The 12,768-nt window shown below is 53.2% G+C and overlaps 1 protein-coding gene across 7 annotated transcripts in view; it reads left to right on the plus strand.

Annotated features, from left to right (window-relative positions):
* The window catches only part of TNS3 (tensin 3), a 229,719-nt gene that overhangs the window by 82,624 nt on the left and 134,327 nt on the right, over window positions 1–12,768 (plus strand). The window contains exon 1 of one of the 7 annotated variants that reach the window (XM_047763133.1): window positions 9,357–9,466. The exons of 4 other annotated variants lie outside the window; for them this stretch is intronic. The gene's annotated coding sequence lies outside the window, so the exon portion shown is untranslated. Of the gene's footprint in view, window positions 1–9,356; window positions 9,467–10,719; window positions 10,932–12,768 lie in introns of those variants that run through there. 2 more of the 7 variants (XM_047763138.1, XM_047763137.1) reach the window with 2 other exon arrangements.

A 12,768-nucleotide genomic window follows, 5' to 3' on the forward strand; every position in this document is an offset into this window, starting at 1 on the left:
TCACCTGGCGGCTGGCACCACTCGCCCATTGTTTTTGCCCGACCATTGTGGTTTTTCTACTGGAGGAGAGGTTGAATAAGAATAGCTTCTGAAATTTGAGTCGGCTGTTTACTGAACTTAGCTGGCTTTATTTCTCTTTGTTTAATGACAGGGAAGACAATGGGTGGTTTCTGTCGCAGGTGACATTAGGAGTCAGATTACACAGGCGGAGGCTGGTTTCCACCCTGGGATCTGACAGCTACACCTTTGTATTTGTGTGTGTGTGTGTTCGCTTAAATTCACAAAGTCAGAGGAAGTGATCAGAAGCCATGAGGGTCACAGGAGGCCAGCGTGACTGCTACGTGTTCATGAGCCAGTGCTGTCACGGTCACATTTCCCACCAGTGGCCCATGATGGGTTCTCTCAGATGTTTTGACTTTTTTCAGCAATGAGGTTCTAGTGCACAGCACAGGGAACTATATCCATTCTCTTGGAATAGACCATGATGGAAGATCATAGAAAAAGGAGATATATATATATCACTTTGCTGTACAGCAGAAATTAGCACAACATTGTAAATCAACTGCAATTTTTTGAAGAAGTTCATAAAAAAATAAAAACATATAGGCAAACACATGATACTAAATTTGTGGTTAGCAGAAGTGGGGGTAGGAGGAAGGCAGTTAAAAGGTACAAGCTTCCAGTTACAAGATAAATAGGTACCAGGCATATAAGGTACCACCTGACACCTGTAATTAAGACTGCTGTATGCTACATGTGAAAGTTAACAGTGGAGTTCCCACTGTGGCTCAGCAGGTTAAGAACCCAGCACAGTGTCCGTGAGGGTGGGGGTTCGATCCCTGGCCTCGCTCCGTGTGTTAAGGATCTGGTTTGGCCGCGAGCTGCAACTTGGGATGCAGATGCGGTGCAGATCCTTCATGGCTGTGGCTGTGGCGTAGGCCTGCCACTGCAGCCCCAACTGGCCCCTACCCTGGAAACTTCCGTATGTGACAGGTGTAGCCCTAAGGAGGAAAAAATAGTTAAGAGAGTAAATCCTAAAAGTTCTCATCACAAGGAAAACATTTTTTTCCCTATCTCTTTAATTTTGTACCTATATGAGATGATGAATATTCACTAAACTTACCGTGGTCATCCGTACCCAGCATGGGTAAGTCAGATCACTATGTGGTCCCCCTTGACGTACACGGCGCTGTGGGTCAATTACGGCTCCATGAAACCGGAAGAGAAAACGATAGGAAAAAGTTTTGGTTTATTTCAGAAAGAAGGCCCACCAAACTGGATGACTGGAAGTGTGAGATGATGAAAAGGAAGCTACTTGGGTGATACTTCCTCTATTTTATGGCACAATTAGGTAGCAGCGACACGTTTCCATCTGTCAGATGGATGCTGATCTGTAAAGAAGTGTGACTAGAGCCTGTGGAACAGGGGTTCTCTCCCGCTGGCTCCCGTCCACAGCAGGCTGTCTGTATACCTGGCTTGTCCTCATCAGTAAGTGTCGGTATTCAGTCGGCTCCTGGTTATTCCTCGCTTGCCAGCTGTGGGCTGCTCATGGTCCCTGTCCGCCCTGGTCCTGGGGTGACAGCAGTCAGCTCCCCAGAGCCTGCAGCGTCCAGAGTGACAGCTCCTCTCCCAGGGAAGGGCCCCAGGAAATGTGTGCAGGGAATGGATAGAGCGTCCCCAGGTCCCAGGGCTGCAGGTCTGCAGTGGATAAGGAAACTCCGGTTAGGTGTTGTTTCTTTTCTTGTTTGGCGCCGATTCCACTGTAATCCCAGGTTTTAAATGTGGGAGGGACGCTCCGAGACCGAGTCCCGTGTGATTGGTGGTGGAATTAGCTGTAGTTGTTGAAGGGGAAACTCGATTGCTTATTTTTTTCACGTCCCTGAATTGGGACGAAGGAGAGGCCCGATGTTGCCATAGCACCTGTATTACTTGAGTGTATTCTTACCTGTGAGAAGAGTACTTGTTAAAAAAAGCACATGACGGCCACCTCCCCAGAATATAAGTCTCTGCCAGGGAGCCGGGGTCAGGGTGAGGTGGGGTGGGGTGGGGTGACCCTGATGGCCAATTTGTAGCCCAGGGTTGTGCGGTCAGCTTCCTCCCTATGTTTGACTTAGGCCCCAAGACCCTCTCCTGGGAGCCCGGGAGCAGTGGGGATGGGGGTGGGGAGCTGGCTCTGGAACTGAGTGGTGAGCAGGCGAGGGGCCGAGAATTGGGGCGTCTGAGTGCAGGTGTGGGCCTGGATCCGGGTTATAAAAGCCATCAGCTTTGTGGCTTGGGGACATCACTTTCTGACTTATACAACAGACTTTGAGAAGTACTTAAAGTCAGAAAGACAAAGACAAATACCATATGATGTTACTTCTTTGTAGAACCTAAATTGTGGCACCAAGGAACCTAGCTCCAAAACAGAAACAAACTCTCTCCTGGACTTGGAGAAGGGACTTGTGGTTGCCAAGGGGGAGTGGGAGGGAGTGGGATGGACGGGGAGCTTGGGGTGGTAGATGCAAACGATTCCATTTAGAATGGATAAGCAGGAGTTCCCGTCATGGCGCAGTGGTTAACGAATCTGACTAGGAACCATGAGGTTGTGGGTTCAATCCCTGGCCTTGCTCAGTGGGTTCAGGATCCGGCATTGCTGTGAGCTGTGGTGTAGGTTGCAGCCTCGGCTCGGATTCTGCATTGCTGTGGTGTAGGCTGGTGGCTATGGCTCCGATTCGACCCCCTAGCCCGGGAACCTCCATATGCCATGGGAGAGGCCCTAGAAAAGGCACAAAGACAAAAAAAAAAAAAAAAAGAATGGATAAGCAATGAGATCCTGCTGCACAGCACAGGGAACTCTAGCCAATCTCATGGGATGGAACATGATAGAAGATAATATGAGAAAAAGAATGTCTATATAGGTAGAACTGGGTCACTTTGCTGTACAGCAGAAACTTCTAGAACATTGTAAACCAACTATAATAAAGATTTTTTTTAAAAAAGAAAAGTACTTATTTCAAAAAGCAACAAAACTTTTGTTCGTTACCCTTTGATGGGATGCTAGGGAAGCAGCTTGTGAAATTTGGTCAAGAGAAGCAATCAAGCATTTAACCCTCTTCCTTGTACGATCTTTACCTCAGGATTAAAAATAGATGCAGAGAAAAAGGTGTTTTTTTTGGAGAGGAATTCCGGCTAGGACGTGTTGAGAAAGTGATCGAGTTAGAATAGGCCACGTTTCAGACGGTTAATAACAGAACAGCTGGCTCTAGCTTGTGACCTTCGGGGACCTCCTTGGGCTCAGAAGGAAGCTGGTGGGGGTCACGTGGACCACACGTGAAGGGACCGGCTGCCTCTGCCGGGTCCTCCCAGAAATCCAACCAGAATCACACCCAGCCCAGGACCCCCGCCCCTGCCCCCGCAGCTTACAGGAAATACAGAGTGATCTGAAAAATAATTCCAGAAAGGTCAGCGAAATTCAGAATGGGGAAGTTCTACTGGGTGAAAAGAATTCCAGTTGTTTTCAAGTAAACGGCCAGAAAAGGAGGAGCCTGGATGGTGAAGGAACTGAAGAAACAGACTCAATAAACGCGGCAAGGCTTGGTGTGTGGACCCTGATTCAAACGAGCAGACTGTAAACCAGACCAGACCAGACCAGGAGTTCCCTTTGTGGCTCAGTGGGTTAAGAACCCGACTGGTATCCATGACATGAAGATCCCTGGCCTCGATCAGTGGGTTAAGGAGACGGTGTTGCTGTGAGCTGTGGTCTAGGTCGCAGATGCAGCTTGAGTCCTGCGTTGCTGTGGCTGTGGTGGAGGCTGGCAGCTGCAGCGCTGATTCAACCCCTAGCCCAGGAACTTCCATATGCTGCAGGTGCAGCCCTTAAAAAGCCGAAAACCAAAACCCGAAACCAAAACAAACCTTGTAAGACGGGACATTTGAACATTGACTACGTATTTGTGTACGAATATGATGACATAGTTGGTTGACATTAAGGAATGATTGCTAATGATACTGGTGTCTTCTTGTTGTTTTTTTTTTTTTGTCTTTTGTCTTTTCAGGGCCGAGCCCGCGGCATATGGAGGTTCCCAGGCTAGGGGTCCAATTGGAGCTACAGCTGCGAGCCTGCACCACAGCCGCAGCAACACCAGATCCCAGCCGCTTCGGTGACCTACACCACAGCTCACGGCAACACCATATCCCTGACCCACTGAGCAAGGCCAGAGATGGAAGCTGCAACCTCATGGTTCCTGGTGGATTCGTTTCCACTGTGCCACGACGGGAACTCCTGCTGTAATTGTTTTTAAGCCCTTCTTCTAAAGATGCATATACTGAAATACTCATAGGTGAAGTGATGAGATGGCAGCGGCTGCCTTTACAATAGTTCCACAAGGGGCTGTGGGGGTGGGGGTGTAGATGCTGTCTGGGGATTCGTGGAAGCTGGTGTCGCCTCAGACCCCTTGTCTCCAACCCCCAGGGCTTTTGTGCAGAATGCACTCTCAGCTCAGAGCTTAGGGTGGCCCAGTGACTGAAGCTCAGGGTGGGCCAGGAGCTGTTTTTCATCTTACAAATTGCACGCCATGTGTCGGGATTCACTGCCAGCTCCCCGTCCTGCACCGTTATCTTTACCTTCATGGCCCAAGGCTGGCCTGAAAGTCACCAGTTGACACCTGGGAAGACAGTGCATCTGCTTGATGAAATGCTCCCCTGGAAACCTGCTGAGTTCTGGAGTTCCCGTTGTGATGCAGTGGAAATGAATCTGACTAGTATGCCCATGAGGATGCAGGTTTGATCCCTGGCCTTTCTCAGTGGCTCAGGGATCTGGTGTTGCCGTGAGCTGCGGTGTAGGTCACAGACGAGGCTTGGATCTGGCGTGGCTGTGGCTGTAGTGTAGGCTGGCAGCTGTAGCTCCCATTCGACTCCCACTTAGCCTGGGAATGTTCATATACTGCAGGTGTGGCCCTAAAAAGCAAAAAAAAAAAAAAAAAAAAAACCCCTGCTGAATTCATCACATGGCACAGAAGTGAGACATTGTTTTCTAAAATGGCAATGTTGGCTTCACAAAGCCTTTTGAAAATAATCATTCTGCATGCAGTTACTTTCAAGATAGCCAGGTGCATTCTTACTCTTCTCCTTAGGAAGATCATTCATCTCCTTCCCCAAGGAGATTGACTTGTTTGATTTGCTCATGACCAAGGCACAGGCGTTGAGTGAATGCAGGTTTAGACTCAGTAATAAAGAGCTGTGGGAAATTAATAGTTCAAAATGGACTTGGATGTGTATGAGGCAGTGAGCTCCCGGCCCTTGGGGATATTCAAGTAAAGGCTGTGACAGTGTCAGATGCTTTAATAAGGCCAGCGTCATAGGTAATAACAAGGTTTTAGTACCAACCAAGCAGCGCACCACGAGTTCATTCGGTGGCTCTCCAGTGTGATTTCAGACCAACGGCATCAATGTTTAGAAACAGAAAGTCTGTGGTTCCACTCCTGACCTGGTTGGATCTCTCTTTTCTTTTTCTTTTTCTTTTTTTGTCTTGTCTTTTTGCCATTTCTTTGGGCCGCTCCCGCGGCATACGGAGGTTCCCAGGCCAGGGGTCGAATCGGAGCTGTAGCCACCGGCCTACGCCAGAGCCACAGCAACTCGGGATCCGAGCCGCGTCTGCAACCTACACCACAGCTCACGGCAACGCCAGATCGTTAACCTGCTGAGCAAGGCCAGGGACCGAACCCACAACCTCATGGTTCCTGGTCGGATTCGTTAACCACTGCGCCACGACGGGAACTCCGATCTCTCTTTTCTTAAGTCTCCGGGTGATTGTGCTGCCAGTGGAAGCTTGGACGCCTTGGTCTGGATAGAAGTGCCTTCCAGGGTGGGGCCGTGGGAGCGGGGCGTGGATGCTGCCTCTGGGGGCGGGGGGCTGGGCTGCCGCACTGGTCCTTCCTCCTGGGAACAATCTCTCACCTCCTGATGCCCTTCCGGGCAGATGATGCTGTGGTCCTTTTGTCTGTGTAGTTGAACACAGAGCTGGCTTCTTCAGAGTATTCTGTGTCTCTGTCTAGAGAAGGCGCCCAGCTTCCCAGTGCTTGGCAAATCCTCAGGTGGAGACAGAGTTCTGGCCGAGGATGTGCAGGTCTTTAGAAGGACGCATGGCAGTGTTGACCTCTCAGCCTCTGCCTTTGGGGGAGGAAGGAGGACTCCAGGGCTTGGCTTCTCAAGGAGCAGAGGCATCTCTGTATAAAGAAAGGACATCAGGGAGTTCCCGTCGTGGCGCGGTGGTTAACGAATCCGACTAGGAACCATGAGGTGGTGGGTTCAGTCCCTGGCCTTGCTCAGTGGGTTAAGGATCTGGCGTTGCCGTGAGCTGTGGTGTAGGTTGCAGACACGGCTCGGATCCCACGTTGCTGTGGCTCTGGCGTAGGCTGGCAGCTACAGCTCCGATTCGACCCCTGGCCTGGGAACCTCCATATGCCGTGGGAGTGGCCCAAGAAATGGCAAAAAGACCAAAAAAAAAAAAAAAAGAAAGAAGGAAAGGACATCACATCAACTTACAAACATGATTGGATTAGACTGTGATTGTGATTCTTTTCATAATGTTAACGTGACACATTTTTTTATATGGGGACATTAGAATTAGGACGTTTTCCGGGTGTATCTTCAGTGAATCGAAGGTTGTATTATCGACAGATTTAATAGATTACATTACAGTTGATCCTCATTATCTGTGGTTTTTTTTTTCTTTTTGTCTTTTTAGGGCCGTTCCCACAGCCTATGGAAGTTCCCAGGCTAGGAGTTGAATCAGAGCTGTAGCTGCTGGCCTACACCCCAGCCATAGCCAGGCAGGATCTGAGCCATGTCTTCAACCTACACTGCAGCTCACGGCAACACCAGATCCTTAACCCACTGAGCGAGGCCAGGGATGGAACCCGTGTCCTCATGGATGCTAGTCGGGTTCATTACCTCTGCGCCACAGCAGGAACTCCGTGGTGACTCTTTAGAACACAACGACCTTGAGTAGCAAGAGTGAATCACAGTCGACGAGCTCTTGACTTAAGGTCCTCAGACTGCTCCATGGTCAAGTTATCCCCTTGAACTCCCTTTGCCCTGACCTGCCCATCAGTGGGTACAAGCTCCATTCCCATTGCCCGCTGCCTCCCCGTGAACCTATGGTGGGCATTTCTCCTGCGGACCTGAGGGGCTGGTGGAGGGAGAAACCCCTCTGTGGCTGAGGGCGGACTGGCCCTGGCTTTGGGAGTGCTAGGGGAGTGGGGGGTTGGCGGCCCACGCAGAGGAGTAAGAGCCCGGAGCTTGAGTTCCAGCGCTGCCTCTCACGGGCTGGGTGACTTTGGGCAGGGGCCTCACCTTTCCAAGCCTGGTCCTCAGCTCCCTTTTGGTAAAGTGGGGATGGTATGGGTTCCCTACAGGTCCTGAGAAGTGGCCCAGGGAGGACACAGCATGGACTCCGGGCTCCAGTAAGTGTGGGGTGTGTGGCTCTAACTGTTTCTGTTCATACGACGGCAGCAGTGACGAGGATGCTTGTCACATGCCGTCACTTTGCTTTCGCATTCTGTCACACCTGTCACTGAAGAGGATCAGAATTGGTAGCTGGTTTTTGGATTGATATGGCAGTTAGCTTGTGGAATCCTGAGGTTACTCACTTTCGCATTTAATTGCATCGGACAGACAGCCGTCGCCCTCTCTCTGCGATTTAGGGGTGGCCCTCTCTCTGAGTTCGGTCCAGGGGCAGGGACTCCCCTGTTCCGATTTTGCATAATGTACACCCACCGTGAATCCTCTAAAATTCCCTGTTTGGGCATCCTTCACGTGTTGCAGAAGCCTAAAGAGACGTAGGAGAGGACCTGGCCGCCCCTGCCATCTGGATGTGCCCTAGGTCTTCCGCACCCCCGCTGGGTCCCCATGTCCAGGACCGTGCCAGTCCCGGACGCCCGCGTTCTCAGCAACAGCAAGCTCCCTTTCGTGTTAGGCTCACGTGTTGGTTTGCACAATATTTCCTCAGACTCTGCAGGGACAGAAGTGCCAGTACATCTGGCGTGAACAGATTTGGGGGACCGGCAGGGCGGTTTGGATGTGACGTCATCTGTTTGGTTCTTGAAGGGTGAAACAGAGTTTAATTCCCGTCAGCAAGCACCAGGACCCAAACTTCGACGTGGCTTTTCCCAAGAGCCAAGGCTCACTTTCCATTTTGATCAGCATGTGTCTGCATTTTCTCGAATGTGATCCCTTGTCATCCAGCGTTTAATTCCACATTCACCGTCCTGTATGGATGCCCCTCCCCCCCCATTGTAAGCATCTTACATGTGGGAAGTAGCCTCACCTATAAAGAAAGAACACCTTTTCAGAGCTGTTCCCAGAAAGGGGGCCTGCTTTTTCCTCTGGATCCTGGGTTTCAGTGGGGCCGTCCTTGGTGGGGGGCCTGGGCACTGGGGCAGAGGGCCTGTAGGACCCCCGGAGCCGGCTCACATCCCAGCGGCTGAAGCCCCTCCTCTGCGGGGAGCTCACACCTGCTCGAAGGTCCTCAGCTTCTAGAGAGTGTGGTGGCCTCTTCTTCTCCACAAGACGCCTTCCGTAGCCCCCTCCCCACCCATGAGCCGGGTACAGGGTTTTGAGGTCCGGGCCTCCCCGCCCTGCCCTGTGGTCCTCTATCCAAAGAAATATTCTCGTTATGAAATAACTGAATATCTGATAAACATAAAAGAATCCCTGTGTGAGACATAGTGATAACATGAGCCCAGGTGAATCGCCTTCCCAACTGACCACTTAATACTGGAATCCACCCAACAGCCTCCAGTGTAGACGGCAGGGAGTAGGGGACAAGGCTCTGGGCCTGGGCGGGTCCTCAACTGTCCGGTGCTGCCTGCCCTTCCTCTGGTAGCCCAGGGTGTCCAGCGAGAGAATTGAATCCAGCCTCAGACAGCTTGGGTCGCCTGGAAAGCCGCTGTTGTCCCCATGGCCTGACGTGTGTCCAGCCACCACCTCCCTTTTTGTTTGGCCTCCTGGCAACTCGGAGCCCAAGGAGCATGAAAGTGCAGGAGCTAACGGAGGTAGCCCTTCTTTGTGCCCTGCTCTTTGGGTCCAGTTCTGTGCTTTGACTGTGCTGGTGTTTGTTTCTTGGTTTCAGGCTAATCAGAAAAGACAGAAGGCCGGTGGACGGGCCCCTGTGAGGTTAAGGGACTCCTGGCTTCTCGGGAACACAGGAGGTTTCCCGAGGGAGTTTAGGGGGACGAGGGGCCAGCTCGGTGCCTGCTGGGCCAGGGGGATGCAGCCCTTGCTCAGCGCGGTCCTTCCTGGTCCCTCGCCAGGTCCTGCTGGGCCCTGGCAGGCAGCCCTTGGCTGGAGCCCCATGTCCCCGCCCTGGCCCAGGCCTGTGCCCGAGCCCAAAACTGCTCTCCTGCTGAACTTCAGGGAGGGAGCAAGACAGGAGCAGGGGCTGCTTCTGGAAGGAGAAGCTGGCCGCGCGCCCCTCCCCAGCACAGTAAGTCCTGCTCCTGAGGGATCCGTAGCGGCCTTCATGTGCACTTGGCCCTGGGCCTGTCCCTGGCACCTCTCCTGTTTGCCTGTCCTTGCTCTGCTGGATTGGGCGGTGGAAGTTCCGTGGAAGGCCCGCGCCCGACCCTGGCTCCCGGCCGCTGTTTGCTGGGGGCTGCGCTTCTGAGGACCTCGGCCCGACCGGCCCCTCTGGGGACCTCAGACTTGACTGTGAAAGCTTAGACTCCACAGCCTGCCGGGGGCCCCCTCCCTCCCTCCCTCCGCCTCTGCGAGGTTCAGACCAGCTTATGCATCTCAGAATCTGCGTGTTTGGTGACAACGCAGCACAGACGTGATCTCAGCGTGAACAGATCTTTGCTTCGGATAGTTGAGCTTGGGGGCAACATGATGTTACCTTAGCTTCCTGGCTTCAGAAGCTGTGAGGTTTCTCTAGGAGCTCATGGTAATCGCTGCTCTTGTGTTCAGAAAAGATTCTTGAGGTGGGCTGTCTTCAGAAATTCTTAAAGTGGGCCATCCTGATCTGAAATTGTTGCTGGTATTCTCATTCCGGAAGGGAACAGGGTCTCGCTGGCTGTCTGACTTGGGGAAAATTTCCTCCCTGAGTTGGATTTCTCTGGATGGTGCTGCGGTCTTGGCTGGTTACTTTGGGGTGGGCCTTTTGGGGGGTTGTATTTCAGGGGCCAATCCCTGCCTGGCGTTCAAATGCAGAGCTGATATCTGCTTAGCACCTGTGACCTACCCGGGGCTGTTCTTAGCTCGGCCCGGGTTTCCTTATTTAATCCTCCCGACGCCCCCGCTTTCCAGATGGGAAAACTGAGTCTCGAAGAGGTACTCTCCAGAGGTCAGACAGCTGGGGCCTCAGACCCAGGCATGAGGCTTCCGAAGGGGGTGCACTGCACCCGGCCAGTGGGTTGGCTGGTGAGTGAGGGAATGAATGAGAGAACAAACGAACGCCTTCATGGTTGAGCTGCATGTGGCTAAACTGTTGCCCTTGAAAAAGGTTTTAAATGTATTTTTCCCTCCCTTTTCCTGGAGAAACAAAAACACAGTGGGCAGAAGTGTTTCAGCCCATCTCCTCCATGGAGCCCCCTCCCCAGTTCCCACCCTGGCGGGGACATCTTTGCGCTGCCACCAGGCCCTGTGCTTCCTTGTGAATCTGGCTCCGGTTATGCAACAAGGTCCCTTTTGTTCCTTTTTACGGGACCTTTCACAAGGCAAGTTTCAGGACTGGTCAGCACGGCTGGAGCGAGCAGAGGCCCGGCGGCTCTGGGGAAGCTGGCATCCCTGATGTGTTCTCAGGCCCTGCCAAGTTCCTGGTGTGGCGTCCGCTAAAGGTCTTTCTTCATTTGCTCTTCGTCCTACAGCCGGAGGTGGGTGAGGGGCCGTGGGAAGCAGGAGCGCAGCCGTCACCTGCTCCAGCCCAGGGATCCTGGCACCGCCAGGAGCGAGGGGTGAGCCTGGTGGTCGGGGTGTGCCCCTTCCGGAGCGGACTGTCGCCACCGCCTGGGTTCCTGCTGGGGGTGTGGGGGAGGTCTCAAAGAGCTTCCGCGGAGGCCGGGTGGTTGTGGGGGAGCCGTGGGAGATAATGTGTGTTACTGTAGCCGGTTTCTGGTGGCACCTCCTGTGGGTCCCATCCAGCCAGTGAGCAGAGCCCCCCTTTTACGGCTTCGTGGGGACACCTGGGCCTTGCTTTCTCTGGGTTTCTGGGGTTGGTGCTTCAGCCCGTGGCTGTGCAGGGGCAATTTCTTCCCACATGACCACCCCCCCCGTTTCATTGATTCCATATGTCACAACCGTGTGAAGATGTCAACTTACTCCTCCTCTCCTGTGCTTCCCTCAGATGAAAAGCCTGTTGAAATCATTGGGGTACATTCATTTGGGTTCTAAAAAGGAAGCTAACGCAATATTCATTCCTACCATGTCAGTCCGTAACCCCCTGCATCTGAAAGTGGCCAGGCCATCCCGCCCCATCCTCGAGTCAGTGCCCGGTCCCTTCCTTCCTCCGTGTCTGGCCGCGCGCTGTGAGCAGCATGTGCTGAGCTGCGCTGAGCCCTGAGCCGCATCTGGAAGCGGGCGGCCCGCGCCTCTGCCGGGTCGTCATGGGTTGGGGGTGGGGGTGTGCAGCTCAGACAAGAACTCACACACTAGTTGTTCCTGTGCAGTTGAGGTCAGCGCTGTTGAGAAGACCAGGCTAGATGGAACACACAAAGGGGTGTCTCTGCTGGGGAGATGACATCTGAGCCCCGCGCGCCAGGTGGGGCTTGAGTAAGGGGGTGGGGGCATTCCAGGCTGCGCGCAGGGCACGTGTAAAGGCCCTGGGGCAGGAGGGAGTGAATGAATTGGGAGAACTGACAGAACGGCTTCGGGGTGAGAATGAAGAGTGAGGGAGGAGGTCCACGAGGTGGGCTGTTCTGGGTGGACAGGGACGGGGTGGTGTCGCCCAGGGCCTCCTGAGCCGGGCAAGTCCCAGCCCTTCACCTGGTGGCAATGGGACCTCCCCAGTAGCATCAGCCTCCCAACACAGGCTTGATTTGTGCCTGTGCCGGACCCACCGCGTGTGCACGTGAGCGCGCGCTCATGAGAAAGACAGGTACTGCTGATCTTAACGGAGACGCATCCGTGGTCTCTTCTGTCCTGTTGACGTGCATGCACCGCCCACTGAGGGCTTCTCAGCGAGGCATTTCTTCTTCCATTCTCATTTTCCTCCTTCCCCATCTCACGGTTTCCCAGAAAACACGTGAGAGTATGTTGCTGTCAATGCTAATAATGCATTTACTCTGGGCTGGCCCCTGTTCTGGGCGTGTGACAGGCCTTTGCTGTGTGCACCCCACAGTGACCTTGCAGAGAAAGTTGCTGCAGATATTAGCCCGTTTTATGAAAAAGGAGCATGAAGCACAGAGAGGGCAAGACACCTCCCCAAGATCACACAGCGGGAGAGTCCGGACTTCTGTTACCTGTACTCTCAGAGGCCTTCATCTGAAGGAGAGTGGGGCCTGGTGACCAACACTGCCTGTATGTCCATTGGATGTCCCCATGCAGCTTTGCAGTCACAGTCACCTGGGGCTGGAGGGCTTGCAGGGAGAAGCCCAGAAGGTGGCCACGGGGCCCTTGGCCATGGGGCATTGCTGCTGTCATTCCTGAGTTGTGTTTGTTAAGCACCACTTCTTCTAGAAGCCTGTAGGAAGCCAGTGATCTGCCCCTCATGGATGATTATGGGAGGCACAGAGCTTCTTGGCCTGAAAGTCATAAGGTGTCTTTTCCATGCTGTCAGCTCTTGCGTCCAGAATA

The sequence above is a fragment of the Phacochoerus africanus genome, chromosome 16 (genome assembly GCF_016906955.1).
Source record: "Phacochoerus africanus isolate WHEZ1 chromosome 16, ROS_Pafr_v1, whole genome shotgun sequence".
Lineage (NCBI taxonomy): Eukaryota > Metazoa > Chordata > Mammalia > Artiodactyla > Suidae > Phacochoerus > Phacochoerus africanus.